This window comes from Gadus macrocephalus, chromosome 10, assembly GCF_031168955.1.
Source record: "Gadus macrocephalus chromosome 10, ASM3116895v1".
Taxonomy (NCBI): domain Eukaryota; kingdom Metazoa; phylum Chordata; class Actinopteri; order Gadiformes; family Gadidae; genus Gadus; species Gadus macrocephalus.
In genome coordinates this window covers 20,848,719-20,866,218 of record NC_082391.1, presented here as the reverse complement: position 1 = coordinate 20,866,218, position 17,500 = coordinate 20,848,719, and the positions used below count along the sequence as shown (strand labels likewise).

Sequence of the window (17,500 nt, the reverse complement as noted above, 5' to 3'; positions counted from 1 at the left end):
GGTTACGTGGAATTGACCTCGCTCAAAGTTGGTAGCTTACATACCATTCTTTGAAACAAGGCAATGTTTCGACAACATTTAAGTGAATCATTTCTTAAACTGTTTGAAATTGTAAAAACAAAAAAAAAAGATTAAATTAACACTTAAATGAAAGGCCGGTTAGCTCAGTTGGTTAGAGAGTGGTGCTAATAACGCCAAGGTCACGGGTTCAACCCCCGTACTGGCCATCTATTCGTTGTTGAGTTTATTAATGTATTAATTTGAGAATGAATTATACACTTCCGAAAAAATATAAAGACCAATCGAATATTAATCAGAAGCCACGTGGCCTAATGGATAAGGCGTCTGACTTCGGATCAGAAGATTGAGGGTTCGAATCCCTTCGTGGTTACGTGGAATTGACCTCGCTCAAAGTTGGTAGCTTATAAAACATTCTGTGAAACAAGGGAATGCTTCCATAACATTTGAGTGAATCCATTTTCAAACTATTTGCAATTGAAAATACCAAAAAAAAACATGAAATGAACATTTACATATAAGGCCGGTTAGCTCAGTTGGTTAGAGCGTGGTCCTAATAACACCAAGGTCACGGGTTCAACTCCCGTACTGGCCATCAATTCTTTGTTGAGTTTATTAATGTATTAATTTGAGGATGAATTATACACTTCCGAAAAAATATAAAGACCAATCGCCTATTAAACAGAAGCCACGTGGCCTAATGGATAAGGCGTCTGACTTCGGATCAGAAGATTGAGGGTTCGAATCCCTTCGTGGTTAGTTGGAATTGACCTCGCTCAAAGTTTGTAGTTTATAAAACATTCTGTGAAACAAGGGAATGCTTCGATAACATTTGAGTGAATCCCTTCTCAAACTATTTGTAATTGAAAATACCAAAAAAAAAGATGAAATTAACACTTAAATAAAAGGCCGGTTAGCTCAGTTGGTTAGAGCGTGGTGCTAATAACGCCAAGGTCACGGGTTCAACCCCCGTACTGGCCATCAATTCATTGTTGAGTTTATTAATGTATTAATTTGAGGATGAATTATACACTTCCGAAAAAATATATAGACCAATAGACTGTTAAACAGAAGCCACGTGGCCTAATGGATAAGGCGTCTGACTTCGGATCTAGAAGATTGAGGGTTCGAATCCCTTCGTGGTTAGTTGGAATTGACCTCGCTCAAAGGTGGTAGCATATATAACATTCTTTGAAACAAGGCAATGTTTCGACAACATTTAAGTGAATCATTTCTCAAACTGTTTGAAATTGTAAAAACAAAAAAAAAAGATGAAATTAACACTTAAATAAAAGGCCGGTTAGCTCAGTTGGTTAGAGCGTGGTGCTAATAACGCCAAGGTCACGGGTTCAACCCCCGTACTGGCCATTATTTCTTTGTTGAGTTTATTAATGTATTAATTTGAGGATGAATTATACACTTCCGAAAAAATATAAAGACCAATCGCCTATTAAACAGAAGCCACGTGGCCTAATGGATAAGGCGTCTGACTTCGGATCAGAAGATTGAGGGTTCGAATCCCTTCGTGGTTAGTTGGAATTGACCTCGCTCAAAGGTGGTAGCTTATATAACATTCTTTGAAACAAGGCAATGTTTCGACAACATTTAAGTGAATCATTTCTCAAACTGTTTGAAATTGTAAAAACAAAAAAAAAAGATGAAATAAACACTTAAATGACAGGCCGGTTAGCTCAGTTGGTTAGAGCGTGGTGCTAATAACGCCAAGGTCACGTGTTCAACCCCCGTACTGGCCATCATTTCTTTGTTGAGTTCATTGATGTATTAATTTGAGGATGAATTATACACTTCCGTAAAAAATATAAAGACCAATCGACTGTTAAACAGTAGCCACGTGGCCTAATGGATAAGGCGTCTGACTTCGGATCAGAAGATTGAGGGTTCGAATCCCTTCGTGGTTAGTTGGAATTGACCTCGCTCAAAGGTGGTAGCTTATATAACATTCTTTGAAACAAGGCAATGTTTCGACAACATTTAAGTGAATCATTTCTCAAACTGTTTGAAATTGTCAAAACAAAAAAAAAAGATGAAATAAACACTTAAATGAAAGGCCGGTTAGCTCAGTTGGTTAGAGCGTGGTGGTAATAACGCCAAGGTCACGGGTTCAACCCCCGTACTGGCCATTATTTCTTTGTTGAGTTTATTAATGTATTAATTTGAGGATGAATTATACACTTCCGAAAAAATATAAAGACCAATCGCCTATTAAACAGAAGCCACGTGGCCTAATGGATAAGGCGTCTGACTTCGGATCAGAAGATTGAGGGTTCGAATCCCTTCGTGGTTAGTTGGAATTGACCTCGCTCAAAGGTGGTAGCTTATATAACATTCTTTGAAACAAGGCAATGTTTCGACAACATTTAAGTGAATCATTTCTCAAACTGTTTGAAATTGTAAAAACAAAAAAAAAAGATGAAATAAACACTTAAATGACAGGCCGGTTAGCTCAGTTGGTTAGAGCGTGGTGCTAATAACGCCAAGGTCACGTGTTCAACCCCCGTACTGGCCATCATTTCTTTGTTGAGTTCATTGATGTATTAATTTGAGGATGAATTATACACTTCCGTAAAAAATATAAAGACCAATCGACTGTTAAACAGTAGCCACGTGGCCTAATGGATAAGGCGTCTGACTTCGGATCAGAAGATTGAGGGTTCGAATCCCTTCGTGGTTAATTGGAATTGACCTCGCTCAAAGGTGGTAGCTTATATAACATTCTTTGAAACAAGGCAATGTTTCGACAACATTTAAGTGAATCATTTCTCAAACTGTTTGAAATTGTCAAAACAAAAAAAAAAGATGAAATAAACACTTAAATGAAAGGCCGGTTAGCTCAGTTGGTTAGAGCGTGGTGCTAATAATGCATAGGTCACGGGTTCAACCCCCGTACTGGCCATTAATTCTTTGTTGAGTTTATTGATGTATTAATTTGAGGATGAATTATACACTTCCGAAAAAATATAAAGACCAATCGATTATTAATCAGAAGCCACGTGGCCTAATGGATAAGGCGTCTGACTTCGGATCAGTAGATTGAGGGTTCGAATCCCATCGTGGTTACGTATAATTGACCTCGCTCAAAGTTGGTAGCTTGTAAAACATTCTGTGAAACAAGGGAATGCTTCGATAACATTTGAGTGAATCCCTTTTCAAACTATTTGCAATTGAAAATACCAAAAAAAAACATGAAATTAACACTTAAAAGACAGGCCGGTTAGCTCAGTTGGTTAGGGCGTGGTGCTAATAACGCCAAGGTCACGGGTTCAACTCCCGTACTGGCCATCAATTCTTTGTTGAGTTTATTAATGTATTAATTTGAGGATGAATTATACACTTCCGAAAAAATATAAAGACCAATCGCCTATTAAACAGAAGCTACGTGGCCTAATGGATAAGGCGTCTGACTTCGGATCAGAAGATTGAGGGTTCGAATCCCTTCGTGGTTAGTTGGAATTGACCACGCTCAAAGTTTGTAGTTTATAAAACATTCTGTGAAACAAGGGAATGCTTCGATAACATTTGAGTGAATCCCTTCTCAAACTATTTGTAATTGAAAATACCAAAAAAAAAGATGAAATTAACACTTAAATAAAAGGCCGGTTAGCTCAGTTGGTTAGAGCGTGGTGCTAATAACGCCAAGGTCACGTGTTCAACCCCCGTACTGGCCATCATTTCTTTGTTGAGTTCATTGATGTATTAATTTGAGGATGAATTATACACTTCCGTAAAAAATATAAAGACCAATCGACTGTTAAACAGTAGCCACGTGGCCTAATGGATAAGGCGTCTGACTTCGGATCAGAAGATTGAGGGTTCGAATCCCTTCGTGGTTAATTGGAATTGACCTCGCTCAAAGGTGGTAGCTTATATAACATTCTTTGAAACAAGGCAATGTTTCGACAACATTTAAGTGAATCATTTCTCAAACTGTTTGAAATTGTCAAAACAAAAAAAAAAGATGAAATAAACACTTAAATGAAAGGCCGGTTAGCTCAGTTGGTTAGAGCGTGGTGCTAATAATGCATAGGTCACGGGTTCAACCCCCGTACTGGCCATTAATTCTTTGTTGAGTTTATTGATGTATTAATTTGAGGATGAATTATACACTTCCGAAAAAATATAAAGACCAATCGATTATTAATCAGAAGCCACGTGGCCTAATGGATAAGGCGTCTGACTTCGGATCAGTAGATTGAGGGTTCGAATCCCATCGTGGTTACGTATAATTGACCTCGCTCAAAGTTGGTAGCTTGTAAAACATTCTGTGAAACAAGGGAATGCTTCGATAACATTTGAGTGAATCCCTTTTCAAACTATTTGCAATTGAAAATACCAAAAAAAAACATGAAATTAACACTTAAAAGACAGGCCGGTTAGCTCAGTTGGTTAGGGCGTGGTGCTAATAACGCCAAGGTCACGGGTTCAACTCCCGTACTGGCCATCAATTCTTTGTTGAGTTTATTAATGTATTAATTTGAGGATGAATTATACACTTCCGAAAAAATATAAAGACCAATCGCCTATTAAACAGAAGCTACGTGGCCTAATGGATAAGGCGTCTGACTTCGGATCAGAAGATTGAGGGTTCGAATCCCTTCGTGGTTAGTTGGAATTGACCACGCTCAAAGTTTGTAGTTTATAAAACATTCTGTGAAACAAGGGAATGCTTCGATAACATTTGAGTGAATCCCTTCTCAAACTATTTGTAATTGAAAATACCAAAAAAAAAGATGAAATTAACACTTAAATAAAAGGCCGGTTAGCTCAGTTGGTTAGAGCGTGGTGCTAATAACGCCAAGGTCACGGGTTCAACCCCCGTACTGGCCATCAATTCATTGTTGAGTTTATTAATGTATTAATTTGAGGATGAATTATACACTTCCGAAAAAATATATAGACCAATAGACTGTTAAACAGAAGCCACGTGGCCTAATGGATAAGGCGTCTGACTTCGGATCAGAAGATTGAGGGTTCGAATCCCTTCGTGGTTAGTTGGAATTGACCTCGCTCAAAGGTGGTAGCATATATAACATTCTTTGAAACAAGGCAATGTTTCGACAACATTTAAGTGAATCATTTCTCAAACTGTTTGAAATTGTAAAAACAAAAAAAAAAGATGAAATAAACACTTAATTGACAGGCCGGTTAGCTCAGTTGGTTAGAGCGTGGTGCTAATAACGCCAAGGTCACGTGTTCAACCCCCGTACTGGCCATCATTTCTTTGTTGAGTTCATTGATGTATTAATTTGAGGATGAATTATACACTTCCGTAAAAAATATATAGACCAATCGACTGTTAAACAGTAGCCACGTGGCCTAATGGATAAGGCGTCTGACTTCGGATCAGAAGATTGAGGGTTCGAATCCCTTCGTGGTTAGTTGGAATTGACCTCGCTCAAAGGTGGTAGCTTATATAACATTCTTTGAAACAAGGCAATGTTTCGACAACATTTAAGTGAATCATTTCTCAAACTGTTTGAAATTGTCAAAACAAAAAAAAAAGATGAAATAAACACTTAAATGAAAGGCCGGTTAGCTCAGTTGGTTAGAGCGTGGTGCTAATAACGCTAAGGTCACGGGTTCAACCCCCGTACTGGCCATCAATTCATTGTTGAGTTTATTAATGTATTAATTTGAGGATGAATTATACACTTCCGAAAAAATATATAGACCAATAGACTGTTAATCAGAAGCCACGTGGCCTAATGGATAAGGCGTCTGACTTCGGATCAGAAGATTGAGGGTTCGAATCCCTTCGTGGTTAGTTGGAATTGACCTCGCTCAAAGGTGGTAGCATATATAACATTCTTTGAAACATGGCAATGTTTCGACAACATTTAAGTGAATCATTTCTCAAACTGTTTGAAATTGTAAAAACAAAAAAAAAAGATGAAATTAACACTTAAATAAAAGGCCGGTTAGCTCAGTTGGTTAGAGAGTGGTGCTAATAACGCTAAGGTCACGGGTTCAACCCCCGTACTGGCCATCAATTCGTTGTTGAGTTTATTAATGTATTAATTTGAGAATGAATTATACACTTCCGAAAAAATATAGAGACCAATCGTCTATTAATCAGTAGCCACGTGGCCTAATGGATAAGGCGTCTGACTTCGGATCAGAAGATTGAGGGTTCGAATCCCTTCGTGGTTTGTTGGAATTGACCTCGCTCAAAGTTGGTAGCATATAAAACATTCTGTGAAACAAGGGAATGCTTCCATAACATTTCAGTGAATCCCTTCTCAAAATACGGTATTTGTAATTGAAAATACCAAAAAAACAAACATGAAATGAAAACTTACATAAAAGGCCGGTTAGCTCAGTTGGTTAGAGCGTGGTGCTAATAACGCCAAGGTCACGGGTTCAACCCCTGTACTGGCCATCAATTCTTTGTTGAGTTCATTGATGTATTAATTTGAGGATGAATTATACACTTCCGTAAAAAATATAAAGACCAATCGAATAAACAACAGAAGCCACGTGGCCTAATGGATAAGGAGTCTGACTTCGGTTCAGAAGATTGTGGGTTCGAATCCCTTCGTGGTTACGTGGAATTGACCTCGCTCAAAGTTGGTAGCTTACATACCATTCTTTGAAACAAGGCAATGTTTCGACAACATTTAAGTGAATCATTTCTTAAACTGTTTGAAATTGTAAAAACAAAAAAAAAAGATTAAATTAACACTTAAATGAAAGGCCGGTTAGCTCAGTTGGTTAGAGAGTGGTGCTAATAACGCCAAGGTCACGGGTTCAACCCCCGTACTGGCCATCTATTCGTTGTTGAGTTTATTAATGTATTAATTTGAGAATGAATTATACACTTCCGAAAAAATATAAAGACCAATCGAATATTAATCAGAAGCCACGTGGCCTAATGGATAAGGCGTCTGACTTCGGATCAGAAGATTGAGGGTTCGAATCCCTTCGTGGTTACGTGGAATTGACCTCGCTCAAAGTTGGTAGCTTATAAAACATTCTGTGAAACAAGGGAATGCTTCCATAACATTTGAGTGAATCCATTTTCAAACTATTTGCAATTGAAAATACCAAAAAAAAACATGAAATGAACATTTACATATAAGGCCGGTTAGCTCAGTTGGTTAGAGCGTGGTCCTAATAACACCAAGGTCACGGGTTCAACTCCCGTACTGGCCATCAATTCTTTGTTGAGTTTATTAATGTATTAATTTGAGGATGAATTATACACTTCCGAAAAAATATAAAGACCAATCGCCTATTAAACAGAAGCCACGTGGCCTAATGGATAAGGCGTCTGACTTCGGATCAGAAGATTGAGGGTTCGAATCCCTTCGTGGTTAGTTGGAATTGACCTCGCTCAAAGTTTGTAGTTTATAAAACATTCTGTGAAACAAGGGAATGCTTCGATAACATTTGAGTGAATCCCTTCTCAAACTATTTGTAATTGAAAATACCAAAAAAAAAGATGAAATTAACACTTAAATAAAAGGCCGGTTAGCTCAGTTGGTTAGAGCGTGGTGCTAATAACGCCAAGGTCACGGGTTCAACCCCCGTACTGGCCATCAATTCATTGTTGAGTTTATTAATGTATTAATTTGAGGATGAATTATACACTTCCGAAAAAATATATAGACCAATAGACTGTTAAACAGAAGCCACGTGGCCTAATGGATAAGGCGTCTGACTTCGGATCTAGAAGATTGAGGGTTCGAATCCCTTCGTGGTTAGTTGGAATTGACCTCGCTCAAAGGTGGTAGCATATATAACATTCTTTGAAACAAGGCAATGTTTCGACAACATTTAAGTGAATCATTTCTCAAACTGTTTGAAATTGTAAAAACAAAAAAAAAAGATGAAATTAACACTTAAATAAAAGGCCGGTTAGCTCAGTTGGTTAGAGCGTGGTGCTAATAACGCCAAGGTCACGGGTTCAACCCCCGTACTGGCCATTATTTCTTTGTTGAGTTTATTAATGTATTAATTTGAGGATGAATTATACACTTCCGAAAAAATATAAAGACCAATCGCCTATTAAACAGAAGCCACGTGGCCTAATGGATAAGGCGTCTGACTTCGGATCAGAAGATTGAGGGTTCGAATCCCTTCGTGGTTAGTTGGAATTGACCTCGCTCAAAGGTGGTAGCTTATATAACATTCTTTGAAACAAGGCAATGTTTCGACAACATTTAAGTGAATCATTTCTCAAACTGTTTGAAATTGTAAAAACAAAAAAAAAAGATGAAATAAACACTTAAATGACAGGCCGGTTAGCTCAGTTGGTTAGAGCGTGGTGCTAATAACGCCAAGGTCACGTGTTCAACCCCCGTACTGGCCATCATTTCTTTGTTGAGTTCATTGATGTATTAATTTGAGGATGAATTATACACTTCCGTAAAAAATATAAAGACCAATCGACTGTTAAACAGTAGCCACGTGGCCTAATGGATAAGGCGTCTGACTTCGGATCAGAAGATTGAGGGTTCGAATCCCTTCGTGGTTAGTTGGATTTGACCTCGCTCAAAGGTGGTAGCTTATATAACATTCTTTGAAACAAGGCAATGTTTCGACAACATTTAAGTGAATCATTTCTCAAACTGTTTGAAATTGTCAAAACAAAAAAAAAAGATGAAATAAACACTTAAATGAAAGGCCGGTTAGCTCAGTTGGTTAGAGCGTGGTGCTAATAATGCATAGGTCACGGGTTCAACCCCCGTACTGGCCATTAATTCTTTGTTGAGTTTATTGATGTATTAATTTGAGGATGAATTATACACTTCCGAAAAAATATAAAGACCAATCGATTATTAATCAGAAGCCACGTGGCCTAATGGATAAGGCGTCTGACTTCGGATCAGTAGATTGAGGGTTCGAATCCAATCGTGGTTACGTATAATTGACCTCGCTCAAAGTTGGTAGCTTATAAAACATTCTGTGAAACAAGGGAATGCTTCGATAACATTTGAGTGAATCCCTTTTCAAACTATTTGCAATTGAAAATACCAAAAAAAAACATGAAATTAACACTTAAAAGACAGGCCGGTTAGCTCAGTTGGTTAGAGCGTGGTGCTAATAACGCCAAGGTCACGGGTTCAACCCCCGTACTGGCCATCAATTCTTTGTTGAGTTTATTAATGTATTAATTTGAGGATGAATTATACACTTCCGAAAAAATATAAAGACCAATCGCCTATTAAACAGAAGCCACGTGGCCTAATGGATAAGGCGTCTGACTTCGGATCAGAAGATTGAGGGTTCGAATCCCTTCGTGGTTAGTTGGAATTGACCACGCTCAAAGTATGTAGTTTATAAAACATTCTGTGATACAAGGGAATGCTTCGATAACATTTGAGTGAATCCCTTCTCAAACTATTTGTAATTGAAAATACCAAAAAAAAAGATGAAATTAACACTTAAATAAAAGGCCGGTTAGCTCAGTTGGTTAGAGCGTGGTGCTAATAACGCCAAGGTCACGGGTTCAACCCCCGTACTGGCCATCAATTCATTGTTGAGTTTATTAATGTATTAATTTGAGGATGAATTATACACTTCCGAAAAAATATATAGACCAATAGACTGTTAAACAGAAGCCACGTGGCCTAATGGATAAGGGGTCTGACTTCGGATCAGAAGATTGAGGGTTCGAATCCCTTCGTGGTTAGTTGGAATTGACCTCGCTCAAAGGTGGTAGCATATATAACATTCTTTGAAACAAGGCAATGTTTCGACAACATTTAAGTGAATCATTTCTCAAACTGTTTGAAATTGTAAAAACAAAAAAAAAAGATGAAATAAACACTTAATTGACAGGCCGGTTAGCTCAGTTGGTTAGAGCGTGGTGCTAATAACGCCAAGGTCACGTGTTCAACCCCCGTACTGGCCATCATTTCTTTGTTGAGTTCATTGATGTATTAATTTGAGGATGAATTATACACTTCCGTAAAAAATATATAGACCAATCGACTGTTAAACAGTAGCCACGTGGCCTAATGGATAAGGCGTCTGACTTCGGATCAGAAGATTGAGGGTTCGAATCCCTTCGTGGTTAGTTGGAATTGACCTCGCTCAAAGGTGGTAGCATATATAACATTCTTTGAAACAAGGCAATGTTTCGACAACATTTAAGTGAATCATTTCTCAAACTGTTTGAAATTGTCAAAACAAAAAAAAAAGATGAAATAAACACTTAAATGAAAGGCCGGTTAGCTCAGTTGGTTAGAGCGTGGTGCTAATAACGCCAAGGTCACGGGTTCAACCCCCGTACTGGCCATCAATTCATTGTTGAGTTTATTAATGTATTAATTTGAGGATGAATTATACACTTCCGAAAAAATATATAGACCAATAGCCTGTTAAACAGAAGCCATGTGGCCTAATGGATAAGGCGTCTGACTTCGGATCAGAAGATTGAGGGTTCGAATCCCTTCGTGGTTAGTTGGAATTGACCTCGCTCAAAGGTGGTAGCTTATATAACATTCTTTGAAACAAGGCAATGTTTCGACAACATTTAAGTGAATCATTTCTCAAACTGTTTGAAATTGTCAAAACAAAAAAAAAAGATGAAATAAACACTTAAATGAAAGGCCGGTTAGCTCAGTTGGTTAGAGCGTGGTGCTAATAATGCTTAGGTCACGGGTTCAACCCCCGTACTGGCCATTAATTCTTTGTTGAGTTTATTGATGTATTAATTTGAGGATGAATTATACACTTCCGAAAAAATATAAAGACCAATCGATTATTAATCAGAAGCCACGTGGCCTAATGGATAAGGCGTCTGACTTCGGATCAGTAGATTGCGGGTTCGAATCCCATCGTGGTTACGTATAATTGACCTCGCTCAAAGTTGGTAGCTTATAAAACATTCTGTGAAACAAGGGAATGCTTCGATAACATTTGAGTGAATCCCTTTTCAAACTATTTGCAATTGAAAATACCAAAAAAAAACATGAAATTAACACTTAAAAGACAGGCCGGTTAGCTCAGTTGGTTAGAGCGTGGTGCTAATAACGCCAAGGTCACGGGTTCAACCCCCGTACTGGCCATCAATTCTTTGTTGAGTTTATTAATGTATTAATTTGAGGATGAATTATACACTTCCGAAAAAATATAAAGACCAATCGCCTATTAAACAGAAGCCACGTGGCCTAATGGATAAGGCGTCTGACTTCGGATCAGAAGATTGAGGGTTCGAATCCCTTCGTGGTTAGTTGGAATTGACCACGCTCAAAGTTTGTAGTTTATAAAACATTCTGTGAAACAAGGGAATGCTTCGATAACATTTGAGTGAATCCCTTCTCAAACTATTTGTAATTGAAAATACCAAAAAAAAAGATGAAATTAACACTTAAATAAAAGGCCGGTTAGCTCAGTTGGTTAGAGCGTGGTGCTAATAACGCCAAGGTCACGGGTTCAACCCCCGTACTGGCCATCAATTCATTGTTGAGTTTATTAATGTATTAATTTGAGGATGAATTATACACTTCCGAAAAAATATATAGACCAATAGACTGTTAAACAGATGCCACGTGGCCTAATGGATAAGGCGTCTGACTTCGGATCAGAAGATTGAGGGTTCGAATCCCTTCGTGGTTAGTTGGAATTGACCTCGCTCAAAGGTGGTAGCATATATAACATTCTTTGAAACAAGGCAATGTTTCGACAACATTTAAGTGAATCATTTCTCAAACTGTTTGAAATTGTAAAAACAAAAAAAAAAGATGAAATAAACACTTAATTGACAGGCCGGTTAGCTCAGTTGGTTAGAGCGTGGTGCTAATAACGCCAAGGTCACGTGTTCAACCCCCGTACTGGCCATCATTTCTTTGTTGAGTTCATTGATGTATTAATTTGAGGATGAATTATACACTTCCGTAAAAAATATATAGACCAATCGACTGTTAAACAGTAGCCACGTGGCCTAATGGATAAGGCGTCTGACTTCGGATCAGAAGATTGAGGGTTCGAATCCCTTCGTGGTTAGTTGGAATTGACCTCGCTCAAAGGTGGTAGCTTATATAACATTCTTTGAAACAAGGCAATGTTTCGACAACATTTAAGTGAATCATTTCTCAAACTGTTTGAAATTGTCAAAACAAAAAAAAAAGATGAAATAAACACTTAAATGAAAGGCCGGTTAGCTCAGTTGGTTAGAGCGTGGTGCTAATAACGCTAAGGTCACGGGTTCAACCCCCGTACTGGCCATCAATTCATTGTTGAGTTTATTAATGTATTAATTTGAGGATGAATTATACACTTCCGAAAAAATATATAGACCAATAGCCTGTTAAACAGAAGCCACGTGGCCTAATGGATAAGGCGTCTGACTTCGGATCAGAAGATTGAGGGTTCGAATCCCTTCGTGGTTAGTTGGAATTGACCTCGCTCAAAGGTGGTAGCATATATAACATTCTTTGAAACATGGCAATGTTTCGACAACATTTAAGTGAATCATTTCTCAAACTGTTTGAAATTGTAAAAACAAAAAAAAAAGATGAAATTAACACTTAAATAAAAGGCCGGTTAGCTCAGTTGGTTAGAGCGTTGTGCTAATAACGCTAAGGTCACGGGTTCAACCCCCGTACTGGCCATCAATTCATTGTTGAGTTTATTAATGTATTAATTTGAGGATGAATTATACACTTCCGAAAAAATATATAGACCAATAGACTGTTAAACAGAAGCCACGTGGCCTAATGGATAAGGCGTCTGACTTCGGATCGGAAGATTGAGGGTTCGAATCCCTTCGTGGTTACGTGGAATTGACCTCGCTCAAAGGTGGTAGCTTATATAACATTCTTTGAAACAAGGCAATGTTTCGACAACATTTAAGTGAATCATTTCTCAAACTGTTTGAAATTGTAAAAACAAAAAAAAAAGATGAAATAAACACTTAAATGACAGGCCGGTTAGCTCAGTTGGTTAGAGCGTGGTGCTAATAACGCCAAGGTCACGTGTTCAACCCCCGTACTGGCCATCATTTCTTTGTTGAGTTCATTGATGTATTAATTTGAGGATGAATTATACACTTCCGTAAAAAATATAAAGACCAATCGACTGTTAAACAGTAGCCACGTGGCCTAATGGATAAGGCGTCTGACTTCGGATCAGAATATTGCGGGTTCGAATCCCTTCGTGGTTAGTTGGAATTGACCTCGCTCAAAGGTGGTAGTTTATATAACATTCTTTGAAACAAGGCAATGTTTCGACAACATTTAAGTGAATCATTTCTCAAACTGTTTGAAATTGTCAAAACAAAAAAAAAAGATGAAATAAACACTTAATTGAAAGGCCGGTTAGCTCAGTTGGTTAGAGCGTGGTGCTAATAACGCTAAGGTCACGGGTTCAACCCCCGTACTGGCCATTAATTCTTTGTTGAGTTTATTGATGTATTAATTTGAGGATGAATTATACACTTCCGAAAAAATATAAAGACCAATCGATTATTAATCAGAAGCCACGTGGCCTAATGGATAAGGCGTCTGACTTCGGATCAGTAGATTGAGGGTTCGAATCCCATCGTGGTTAGTTGGAATTGACCACGCTCAAAGTTTGTAGTTTATAAAACATTCTGTGAAACAAGGGAATGCTTCGATAACATTTGAGTGAATCCCTTCTCAAACTATTTGTAATTGAAAATACCAAAAAAAAAGATGAAATTAACACTTAAATAAAAGGCCGGTTAGCTCAGTTGGTTAGAGCGTGGTGCTAATAACGCCAAGGTCACGGGTTCAACCCCCGTACTGGCCATCAATTCATTGTTGAGTTTATTAATGTATTAATTTGAGGATGAATTATACACTTCCGAAAAAATATATAGACCAATAGACTGTTAAACAGAAGCCACGTGGCCTAATGGATAAGGTGTCTGACTTCGGATCAGAAGATTGAGGGTTCGAATCCCTTCGTGGTTAGTTGGAATTGACCTCGCTCAAAGGTGGTAGCATATATAACATTCTTTGAAACAAGGCAATGTTTCGACAACATTTAAGTGAATCATTTCTCAAACTGTTTGAAATTGTAAAAACAAAAAAAAAAGATGAAATAAACACTTAATTGACAGGCCGGTTAGCTCAGTTGGTTAGAGCGTGGTGCTAATAACGCCAAGGTCACGTGTTCAACCCCCGTACTGGCCATCATTTCTTTGTTGAGTTCATTGATGTATTAATTTGAGGATGAATTATACACTTCCGTAAAAAATATATAGACCAATCGACTGTTAAACAGTAGCCACGTGGCCTAATGGATAAGGCGTCTGACTTCGGATCAGAAGATTGAGGGTTCGAATCCCTTCGTGGTTAGTTGGAATTGACCTCGCTCAAAGGTGGTAGCTTATATAACATTCTTTGAAACAAGGCAATGTTTCGACAACATTTAAGTGAATCATTTCTCAAACTGTTTGAAATTGTCAAAACAAAAAAAAAAGATGAAATAAACACTTAAATGAAAGGCCGGTTAGCTCAGTTGGTTAGAGCGTGGTGCTAATAACGCTAAGGTCACGGGTTCAACCCCCGTACTGGCCATCAATTCATTGTTGAGTTTATTAATGTATTAATTTGAGGATGAATTATACACTTCCGAAAAAATATATAGACCAATAGCCTGTTAAACAGAAGCCACGTGGCCTAATGGATAAGGCGTCTGACTTCGGATCAGAAGATTGAGGGTTCGAATCCCTTCGTGGTTAGTTGGAATTGACCTCGCTCAAAGGTGGTAGCATATATAACATTCTTTGAAACATGGCAATGTTTCGACAACATTTAAGTGAATCATTTCTCAAACTGTTTGAAATTGTAAAAACAAAAAAAAAAGATGAAATTAACACTTAAATAAAAGGCCGGTTAGCTCAGTTGGTTAGAGCGTTGTGCTAATAACGCTAAGGTCACGGGTTCAACCCCCGTACTGGCCATCAATTCATTGTTGAGTTTATTAATGTATTAATTTGAGGATGAATTATACACTTCCGAAAAAATATATAGACCAATAGACTGTTAAACAGAAGCCACGTGGCCTAATGGATAAGGCGTCTGACTTCGGATCGGAAGATTGAGGGTTCGAATCCCTTCGTGGTTACGTGGAATTGACCTCGCTCAAAGGTGGTAGCTTATATAACATTCTTTGAAACAAGGCAATGTTTCGACAACATTTAAGTGAATCATTTCTCAAACTGTTTGAAATTGTAAAAACAAAAAAAAAAGATGAAATAAACACTTAAATGACAGGCCGGTTAGCTCAGTTGGTTAGAGCGTGGTGCTAATAACGCCAAGGTCACGTGTTCAACCCCCGTACTGGCCATCATTTCTTTGTTGAGTTCATTGATGTATTAATTTGAGGATGAATTATACACTTCCGTAAAAAATATAAAGACCAATCGACTGTTAAACAGTAGCCACGTGGCCTAATGGATAAGGCGTCTGACTTCGGATCAGAAGATTGAGGGTTCGAATCCCTTCGTGGTTAGTTGGAATTGACCTCGCTCAAAGGTGGTAGTTTATATAACATTCTTTGAAACAAGGCAATGTTTCGACCACATTTAAGTGAATCATTTCTCAAACTGTTTGAAATTGTCAAAACAAAAAAAAAAGATGAAATAAACACTTAATTGAAAGGCCGGTTAGCTCAGTTGGTTAGAGCGTGGTGCTAATAACGCTAAGGTCACGGGTTCAACCCCCGTACTGGCCATTAATTCTTTGTTGAGTTTATTGATGTATTAATTTGAGGATGAATTATACACTTCCGAAAAAATATAAAGACCAATCGATTATTAATCAGAAGCCACGTGGCCTAATGGATAAGGCGTCTGACTTCGGATCAGTAGATTGAGGGTTCGAATCCCATCGTGGTTACGTATAATTGACCTCGCTCAAAGTTAGTAGCTTATAAAACATTCTGTGAAACAAGGGAATGCTTCGATAACATTTGAGTGAATCCCTTTTCAAACTATTTGCAATTGAAAATACCAAAAAAAAACATGAAATTAACACTTAAAAGACAGGCCGGTTAGCTCAGTTGGTTAGAGCGTGGTGCTAATAACGCCAAGGTCACGGGTTCAACCCCCGTACTGGTCATCAATTCTTTGTTGAGTTTATTAATGTATTAATTTGAGGATGAATTATACACTTCCGAAAAAATATAAAGACCAATCGCCTATTAAACAGAAGCTACGTGGCCTAATGGATAAGGCGTCTGACTTCGGATCAGAAGATTGAGGGTTCGAATCCCTTCGTGGTTAGTTGGAATTGACCACGCTCAAAGTTTGTAGTTTATAAAACATTCTGTGAAACAAGGGAATGCTTCGATAACATTTGAGTGAATCCCTTCTCAAACTATTTGTAATTGAAAATACCAAAAAAAAAGATGAAATTAACACTTAAATAAAAGGCCGGTTAGCTCAGTTGGTTAGAGCGTGGTGCTAATAACGCCAAGGTCACGGGTTCAACCCCCGTACTGGCCATCAATTCATTGTTGAGTTTATTAATGTATTAATTTGAGGATGAATTATACACTTCCGAAAAAATATATAGACCAATAGACTGTTAAACAGAAGCCACGTGGCCTAATGGATAAGGCGTCTGACTTCGGATCAGAAGATTGAGGGTTCGAATCCCTTCGTGGTTAGTTGGAATTGACCTCGCTCAAAGGTGGTAGCATATATAACATTCTTTGAAACAAGGCAATGTTTCGACAACATTTAAGTGAATCATTTCTCAAACTGTTTGAAATTGTAAAAACAAAAAAAAAAGATGAAATAAACACTTAATTGACAGGCCGGTTAGCTCAGTTGGTTAGAGCGTGGTGCTAATAACGCCAAGGTCACGTGTTCAACCCCCGTACTGGCTATCATTTCTTTGTTGAGTTCATTGATGTATTAATTTGAGGATGAATTATACACTTCCGTAAAAAATATATAGACCAATCGACTGTTAAACAGTAGCCACGTGGCCTAATGGATAAGGCGTCTGACTTCGGATCAGAAGATTGAGGGTTCGAATCCCTTCGTGGTTAGTTGGAATTGACCTCGCTCAAAGGTGGTAGCTTATATAACATTCTTTGAAACAAGGCAATGTTTCGACAACATTTAAGTGAATCATTTCTCAAACTGTTTGAAATTGTCAAAACAAAAAAAAAAGATGAAATAAACACTTAAATGAAAGGCCGGTTAGCTCAGTTGGTTAGAGCGTGGTGCTAATAACGCTAAGGTCACGGGTTCAACCCCCGTACTGGCCATCAATTCATTGTTGAGTTTATTAATGTATTAATTTGAGGATGAATTATACACTTCCGAAAAAATATATAGACCAATAGCCTGTTAAACAGAAGCCACGTGGCCTAATGGATAAGGCGTCTGACTTCGGATCAGAAGATTGAGGGTTCGAATCCCTTCGTGGTTAGTTGGAATTGACCTCGCTCAAAGGTGGTAGCATATATAACATTCTTTGAAACATGGCAATGTTTCGACAACATTTAAGTGAATCATTTCACAAACTGTTTGAAA

General features: G+C 38.0%; 51 non-coding genes across 51 annotated transcripts; all 51 read left to right on the top strand.

The window, feature by feature from the left end:
• Positions 1 to 318: 318 nt before the first annotated feature.
• Positions 319 to 391, top strand: trnar-ucg (transfer RNA arginine (anticodon UCG)). The gene has a single exon. It is a non-coding gene; the product is annotated as a tRNA-Arg (tRNA).
• A 313-nt stretch (positions 392 to 704) lies between these two features.
• Positions 705 to 777, top strand: trnar-ucg (transfer RNA arginine (anticodon UCG)). The gene has a single exon. It is a non-coding gene; the product is annotated as a tRNA-Arg (tRNA).
• Positions 778 to 925: 148 nt separating this feature from the next.
• On the top strand, positions 926 to 999 carry trnai-aau (transfer RNA isoleucine (anticodon AAU)). The gene has a single exon. It is a non-coding gene; the product is annotated as a tRNA-Ile (tRNA).
• Positions 1,000 to 1,312: 313 nt separating this feature from the next.
• trnai-aau (transfer RNA isoleucine (anticodon AAU)) lies at positions 1,313 to 1,386 on the top strand. Its single transcript has one exon. It is a non-coding gene; the product is annotated as a tRNA-Ile (tRNA).
• Positions 1,387 to 1,477: 91 nt separating this feature from the next.
• Positions 1,478 to 1,550, top strand: trnar-ucg (transfer RNA arginine (anticodon UCG)). The gene has a single exon. It is a non-coding gene; the product is annotated as a tRNA-Arg (tRNA).
• Positions 1,551 to 1,864: 314 nt separating this feature from the next.
• On the top strand, positions 1,865 to 1,937 carry trnar-ucg (transfer RNA arginine (anticodon UCG)). The gene has a single exon. It is a non-coding gene; the product is annotated as a tRNA-Arg (tRNA).
• Positions 1,938 to 2,250: 313 nt separating this feature from the next.
• On the top strand, positions 2,251 to 2,323 carry trnar-ucg (transfer RNA arginine (anticodon UCG)). The gene has a single exon. It is a non-coding gene; the product is annotated as a tRNA-Arg (tRNA).
• A 314-nt stretch (positions 2,324 to 2,637) lies between these two features.
• Positions 2,638 to 2,710, top strand: trnar-ucg (transfer RNA arginine (anticodon UCG)). The gene has a single exon. It is a non-coding gene; the product is annotated as a tRNA-Arg (tRNA).
• A 534-nt stretch (positions 2,711 to 3,244) lies between these two features.
• Positions 3,245 to 3,318, top strand: trnai-aau (transfer RNA isoleucine (anticodon AAU)). Its single transcript has one exon. It is a non-coding gene; the product is annotated as a tRNA-Ile (tRNA).
• A 91-nt stretch (positions 3,319 to 3,409) lies between these two features.
• trnar-ucg (transfer RNA arginine (anticodon UCG)) lies at positions 3,410 to 3,482 on the top strand. The gene has a single exon. It is a non-coding gene; the product is annotated as a tRNA-Arg (tRNA).
• A 314-nt stretch (positions 3,483 to 3,796) lies between these two features.
• On the top strand, positions 3,797 to 3,869 carry trnar-ucg (transfer RNA arginine (anticodon UCG)). The gene has a single exon. It is a non-coding gene; the product is annotated as a tRNA-Arg (tRNA).
• A 534-nt stretch (positions 3,870 to 4,403) lies between these two features.
• Positions 4,404 to 4,477, top strand: trnai-aau (transfer RNA isoleucine (anticodon AAU)). Its single transcript has one exon. It is a non-coding gene; the product is annotated as a tRNA-Ile (tRNA).
• A 91-nt stretch (positions 4,478 to 4,568) lies between these two features.
• Positions 4,569 to 4,641, top strand: trnar-ucg (transfer RNA arginine (anticodon UCG)). Its single transcript has one exon. It is a non-coding gene; the product is annotated as a tRNA-Arg (tRNA).
• A 148-nt stretch (positions 4,642 to 4,789) lies between these two features.
• Positions 4,790 to 4,863, top strand: trnai-aau (transfer RNA isoleucine (anticodon AAU)). The gene has a single exon. It is a non-coding gene; the product is annotated as a tRNA-Ile (tRNA).
• Positions 4,864 to 4,954: 91 nt separating this feature from the next.
• On the top strand, positions 4,955 to 5,027 carry trnar-ucg (transfer RNA arginine (anticodon UCG)). Its single transcript has one exon. It is a non-coding gene; the product is annotated as a tRNA-Arg (tRNA).
• A 314-nt stretch (positions 5,028 to 5,341) lies between these two features.
• trnar-ucg (transfer RNA arginine (anticodon UCG)) lies at positions 5,342 to 5,414 on the top strand. Its single transcript has one exon. It is a non-coding gene; the product is annotated as a tRNA-Arg (tRNA).
• A 313-nt stretch (positions 5,415 to 5,727) lies between these two features.
• Positions 5,728 to 5,800, top strand: trnar-ucg (transfer RNA arginine (anticodon UCG)). Its single transcript has one exon. It is a non-coding gene; the product is annotated as a tRNA-Arg (tRNA).
• A 313-nt stretch (positions 5,801 to 6,113) lies between these two features.
• Positions 6,114 to 6,186, top strand: trnar-ucg (transfer RNA arginine (anticodon UCG)). Its single transcript has one exon. It is a non-coding gene; the product is annotated as a tRNA-Arg (tRNA).
• Positions 6,187 to 6,893: 707 nt separating this feature from the next.
• trnar-ucg (transfer RNA arginine (anticodon UCG)) lies at positions 6,894 to 6,966 on the top strand. The gene has a single exon. It is a non-coding gene; the product is annotated as a tRNA-Arg (tRNA).
• A 313-nt stretch (positions 6,967 to 7,279) lies between these two features.
• On the top strand, positions 7,280 to 7,352 carry trnar-ucg (transfer RNA arginine (anticodon UCG)). Its single transcript has one exon. It is a non-coding gene; the product is annotated as a tRNA-Arg (tRNA).
• A 148-nt stretch (positions 7,353 to 7,500) lies between these two features.
• Positions 7,501 to 7,574, top strand: trnai-aau (transfer RNA isoleucine (anticodon AAU)). The gene has a single exon. It is a non-coding gene; the product is annotated as a tRNA-Ile (tRNA).
• Positions 7,575 to 7,887: 313 nt separating this feature from the next.
• trnai-aau (transfer RNA isoleucine (anticodon AAU)) lies at positions 7,888 to 7,961 on the top strand. Its single transcript has one exon. It is a non-coding gene; the product is annotated as a tRNA-Ile (tRNA).
• A 91-nt stretch (positions 7,962 to 8,052) lies between these two features.
• On the top strand, positions 8,053 to 8,125 carry trnar-ucg (transfer RNA arginine (anticodon UCG)). Its single transcript has one exon. It is a non-coding gene; the product is annotated as a tRNA-Arg (tRNA).
• Positions 8,126 to 8,439: 314 nt separating this feature from the next.
• On the top strand, positions 8,440 to 8,512 carry trnar-ucg (transfer RNA arginine (anticodon UCG)). The gene has a single exon. It is a non-coding gene; the product is annotated as a tRNA-Arg (tRNA).
• Positions 8,513 to 9,046: 534 nt separating this feature from the next.
• Positions 9,047 to 9,120, top strand: trnai-aau (transfer RNA isoleucine (anticodon AAU)). Its single transcript has one exon. It is a non-coding gene; the product is annotated as a tRNA-Ile (tRNA).
• Positions 9,121 to 9,211: 91 nt separating this feature from the next.
• On the top strand, positions 9,212 to 9,284 carry trnar-ucg (transfer RNA arginine (anticodon UCG)). Its single transcript has one exon. It is a non-coding gene; the product is annotated as a tRNA-Arg (tRNA).
• Positions 9,285 to 9,432: 148 nt separating this feature from the next.
• Positions 9,433 to 9,506, top strand: trnai-aau (transfer RNA isoleucine (anticodon AAU)). Its single transcript has one exon. It is a non-coding gene; the product is annotated as a tRNA-Ile (tRNA).
• A 478-nt stretch (positions 9,507 to 9,984) lies between these two features.
• trnar-ucg (transfer RNA arginine (anticodon UCG)) lies at positions 9,985 to 10,057 on the top strand. Its single transcript has one exon. It is a non-coding gene; the product is annotated as a tRNA-Arg (tRNA).
• Positions 10,058 to 10,205: 148 nt separating this feature from the next.
• On the top strand, positions 10,206 to 10,279 carry trnai-aau (transfer RNA isoleucine (anticodon AAU)). The gene has a single exon. It is a non-coding gene; the product is annotated as a tRNA-Ile (tRNA).
• Positions 10,280 to 10,370: 91 nt separating this feature from the next.
• Positions 10,371 to 10,443, top strand: trnar-ucg (transfer RNA arginine (anticodon UCG)). Its single transcript has one exon. It is a non-coding gene; the product is annotated as a tRNA-Arg (tRNA).
• Positions 10,444 to 10,977: 534 nt separating this feature from the next.
• On the top strand, positions 10,978 to 11,051 carry trnai-aau (transfer RNA isoleucine (anticodon AAU)). Its single transcript has one exon. It is a non-coding gene; the product is annotated as a tRNA-Ile (tRNA).
• Positions 11,052 to 11,142: 91 nt separating this feature from the next.
• Positions 11,143 to 11,215, top strand: trnar-ucg (transfer RNA arginine (anticodon UCG)). Its single transcript has one exon. It is a non-coding gene; the product is annotated as a tRNA-Arg (tRNA).
• A 148-nt stretch (positions 11,216 to 11,363) lies between these two features.
• trnai-aau (transfer RNA isoleucine (anticodon AAU)) lies at positions 11,364 to 11,437 on the top strand. Its single transcript has one exon. It is a non-coding gene; the product is annotated as a tRNA-Ile (tRNA).
• Positions 11,438 to 11,528: 91 nt separating this feature from the next.
• Positions 11,529 to 11,601, top strand: trnar-ucg (transfer RNA arginine (anticodon UCG)). The gene has a single exon. It is a non-coding gene; the product is annotated as a tRNA-Arg (tRNA).
• Positions 11,602 to 11,915: 314 nt separating this feature from the next.
• trnar-ucg (transfer RNA arginine (anticodon UCG)) lies at positions 11,916 to 11,988 on the top strand. Its single transcript has one exon. It is a non-coding gene; the product is annotated as a tRNA-Arg (tRNA).
• Positions 11,989 to 12,301: 313 nt separating this feature from the next.
• Positions 12,302 to 12,374, top strand: trnar-ucg (transfer RNA arginine (anticodon UCG)). The gene has a single exon. It is a non-coding gene; the product is annotated as a tRNA-Arg (tRNA).
• A 313-nt stretch (positions 12,375 to 12,687) lies between these two features.
• Positions 12,688 to 12,760, top strand: trnar-ucg (transfer RNA arginine (anticodon UCG)). Its single transcript has one exon. It is a non-coding gene; the product is annotated as a tRNA-Arg (tRNA).
• A 921-nt stretch (positions 12,761 to 13,681) lies between these two features.
• Positions 13,682 to 13,755, top strand: trnai-aau (transfer RNA isoleucine (anticodon AAU)). Its single transcript has one exon. It is a non-coding gene; the product is annotated as a tRNA-Ile (tRNA).
• Positions 13,756 to 13,846: 91 nt separating this feature from the next.
• Positions 13,847 to 13,919, top strand: trnar-ucg (transfer RNA arginine (anticodon UCG)). The gene has a single exon. It is a non-coding gene; the product is annotated as a tRNA-Arg (tRNA).
• Positions 13,920 to 14,233: 314 nt separating this feature from the next.
• On the top strand, positions 14,234 to 14,306 carry trnar-ucg (transfer RNA arginine (anticodon UCG)). Its single transcript has one exon. It is a non-coding gene; the product is annotated as a tRNA-Arg (tRNA).
• A 313-nt stretch (positions 14,307 to 14,619) lies between these two features.
• trnar-ucg (transfer RNA arginine (anticodon UCG)) lies at positions 14,620 to 14,692 on the top strand. Its single transcript has one exon. It is a non-coding gene; the product is annotated as a tRNA-Arg (tRNA).
• A 313-nt stretch (positions 14,693 to 15,005) lies between these two features.
• On the top strand, positions 15,006 to 15,078 carry trnar-ucg (transfer RNA arginine (anticodon UCG)). Its single transcript has one exon. It is a non-coding gene; the product is annotated as a tRNA-Arg (tRNA).
• A 314-nt stretch (positions 15,079 to 15,392) lies between these two features.
• Positions 15,393 to 15,465, top strand: trnar-ucg (transfer RNA arginine (anticodon UCG)). Its single transcript has one exon. It is a non-coding gene; the product is annotated as a tRNA-Arg (tRNA).
• A 148-nt stretch (positions 15,466 to 15,613) lies between these two features.
• Positions 15,614 to 15,687, top strand: trnai-aau (transfer RNA isoleucine (anticodon AAU)). The gene has a single exon. It is a non-coding gene; the product is annotated as a tRNA-Ile (tRNA).
• A 312-nt stretch (positions 15,688 to 15,999) lies between these two features.
• On the top strand, positions 16,000 to 16,073 carry trnai-aau (transfer RNA isoleucine (anticodon AAU)). The gene has a single exon. It is a non-coding gene; the product is annotated as a tRNA-Ile (tRNA).
• A 91-nt stretch (positions 16,074 to 16,164) lies between these two features.
• On the top strand, positions 16,165 to 16,237 carry trnar-ucg (transfer RNA arginine (anticodon UCG)). Its single transcript has one exon. It is a non-coding gene; the product is annotated as a tRNA-Arg (tRNA).
• Positions 16,238 to 16,385: 148 nt separating this feature from the next.
• On the top strand, positions 16,386 to 16,459 carry trnai-aau (transfer RNA isoleucine (anticodon AAU)). The gene has a single exon. It is a non-coding gene; the product is annotated as a tRNA-Ile (tRNA).
• A 91-nt stretch (positions 16,460 to 16,550) lies between these two features.
• trnar-ucg (transfer RNA arginine (anticodon UCG)) lies at positions 16,551 to 16,623 on the top strand. The gene has a single exon. It is a non-coding gene; the product is annotated as a tRNA-Arg (tRNA).
• Positions 16,624 to 16,937: 314 nt separating this feature from the next.
• trnar-ucg (transfer RNA arginine (anticodon UCG)) lies at positions 16,938 to 17,010 on the top strand. Its single transcript has one exon. It is a non-coding gene; the product is annotated as a tRNA-Arg (tRNA).
• A 148-nt stretch (positions 17,011 to 17,158) lies between these two features.
• trnai-aau (transfer RNA isoleucine (anticodon AAU)) lies at positions 17,159 to 17,232 on the top strand. The gene has a single exon. It is a non-coding gene; the product is annotated as a tRNA-Ile (tRNA).
• A 91-nt stretch (positions 17,233 to 17,323) lies between these two features.
• trnar-ucg (transfer RNA arginine (anticodon UCG)) lies at positions 17,324 to 17,396 on the top strand. The gene has a single exon. It is a non-coding gene; the product is annotated as a tRNA-Arg (tRNA).
• Positions 17,397 to 17,500: the final 104 nt, after the last annotated feature.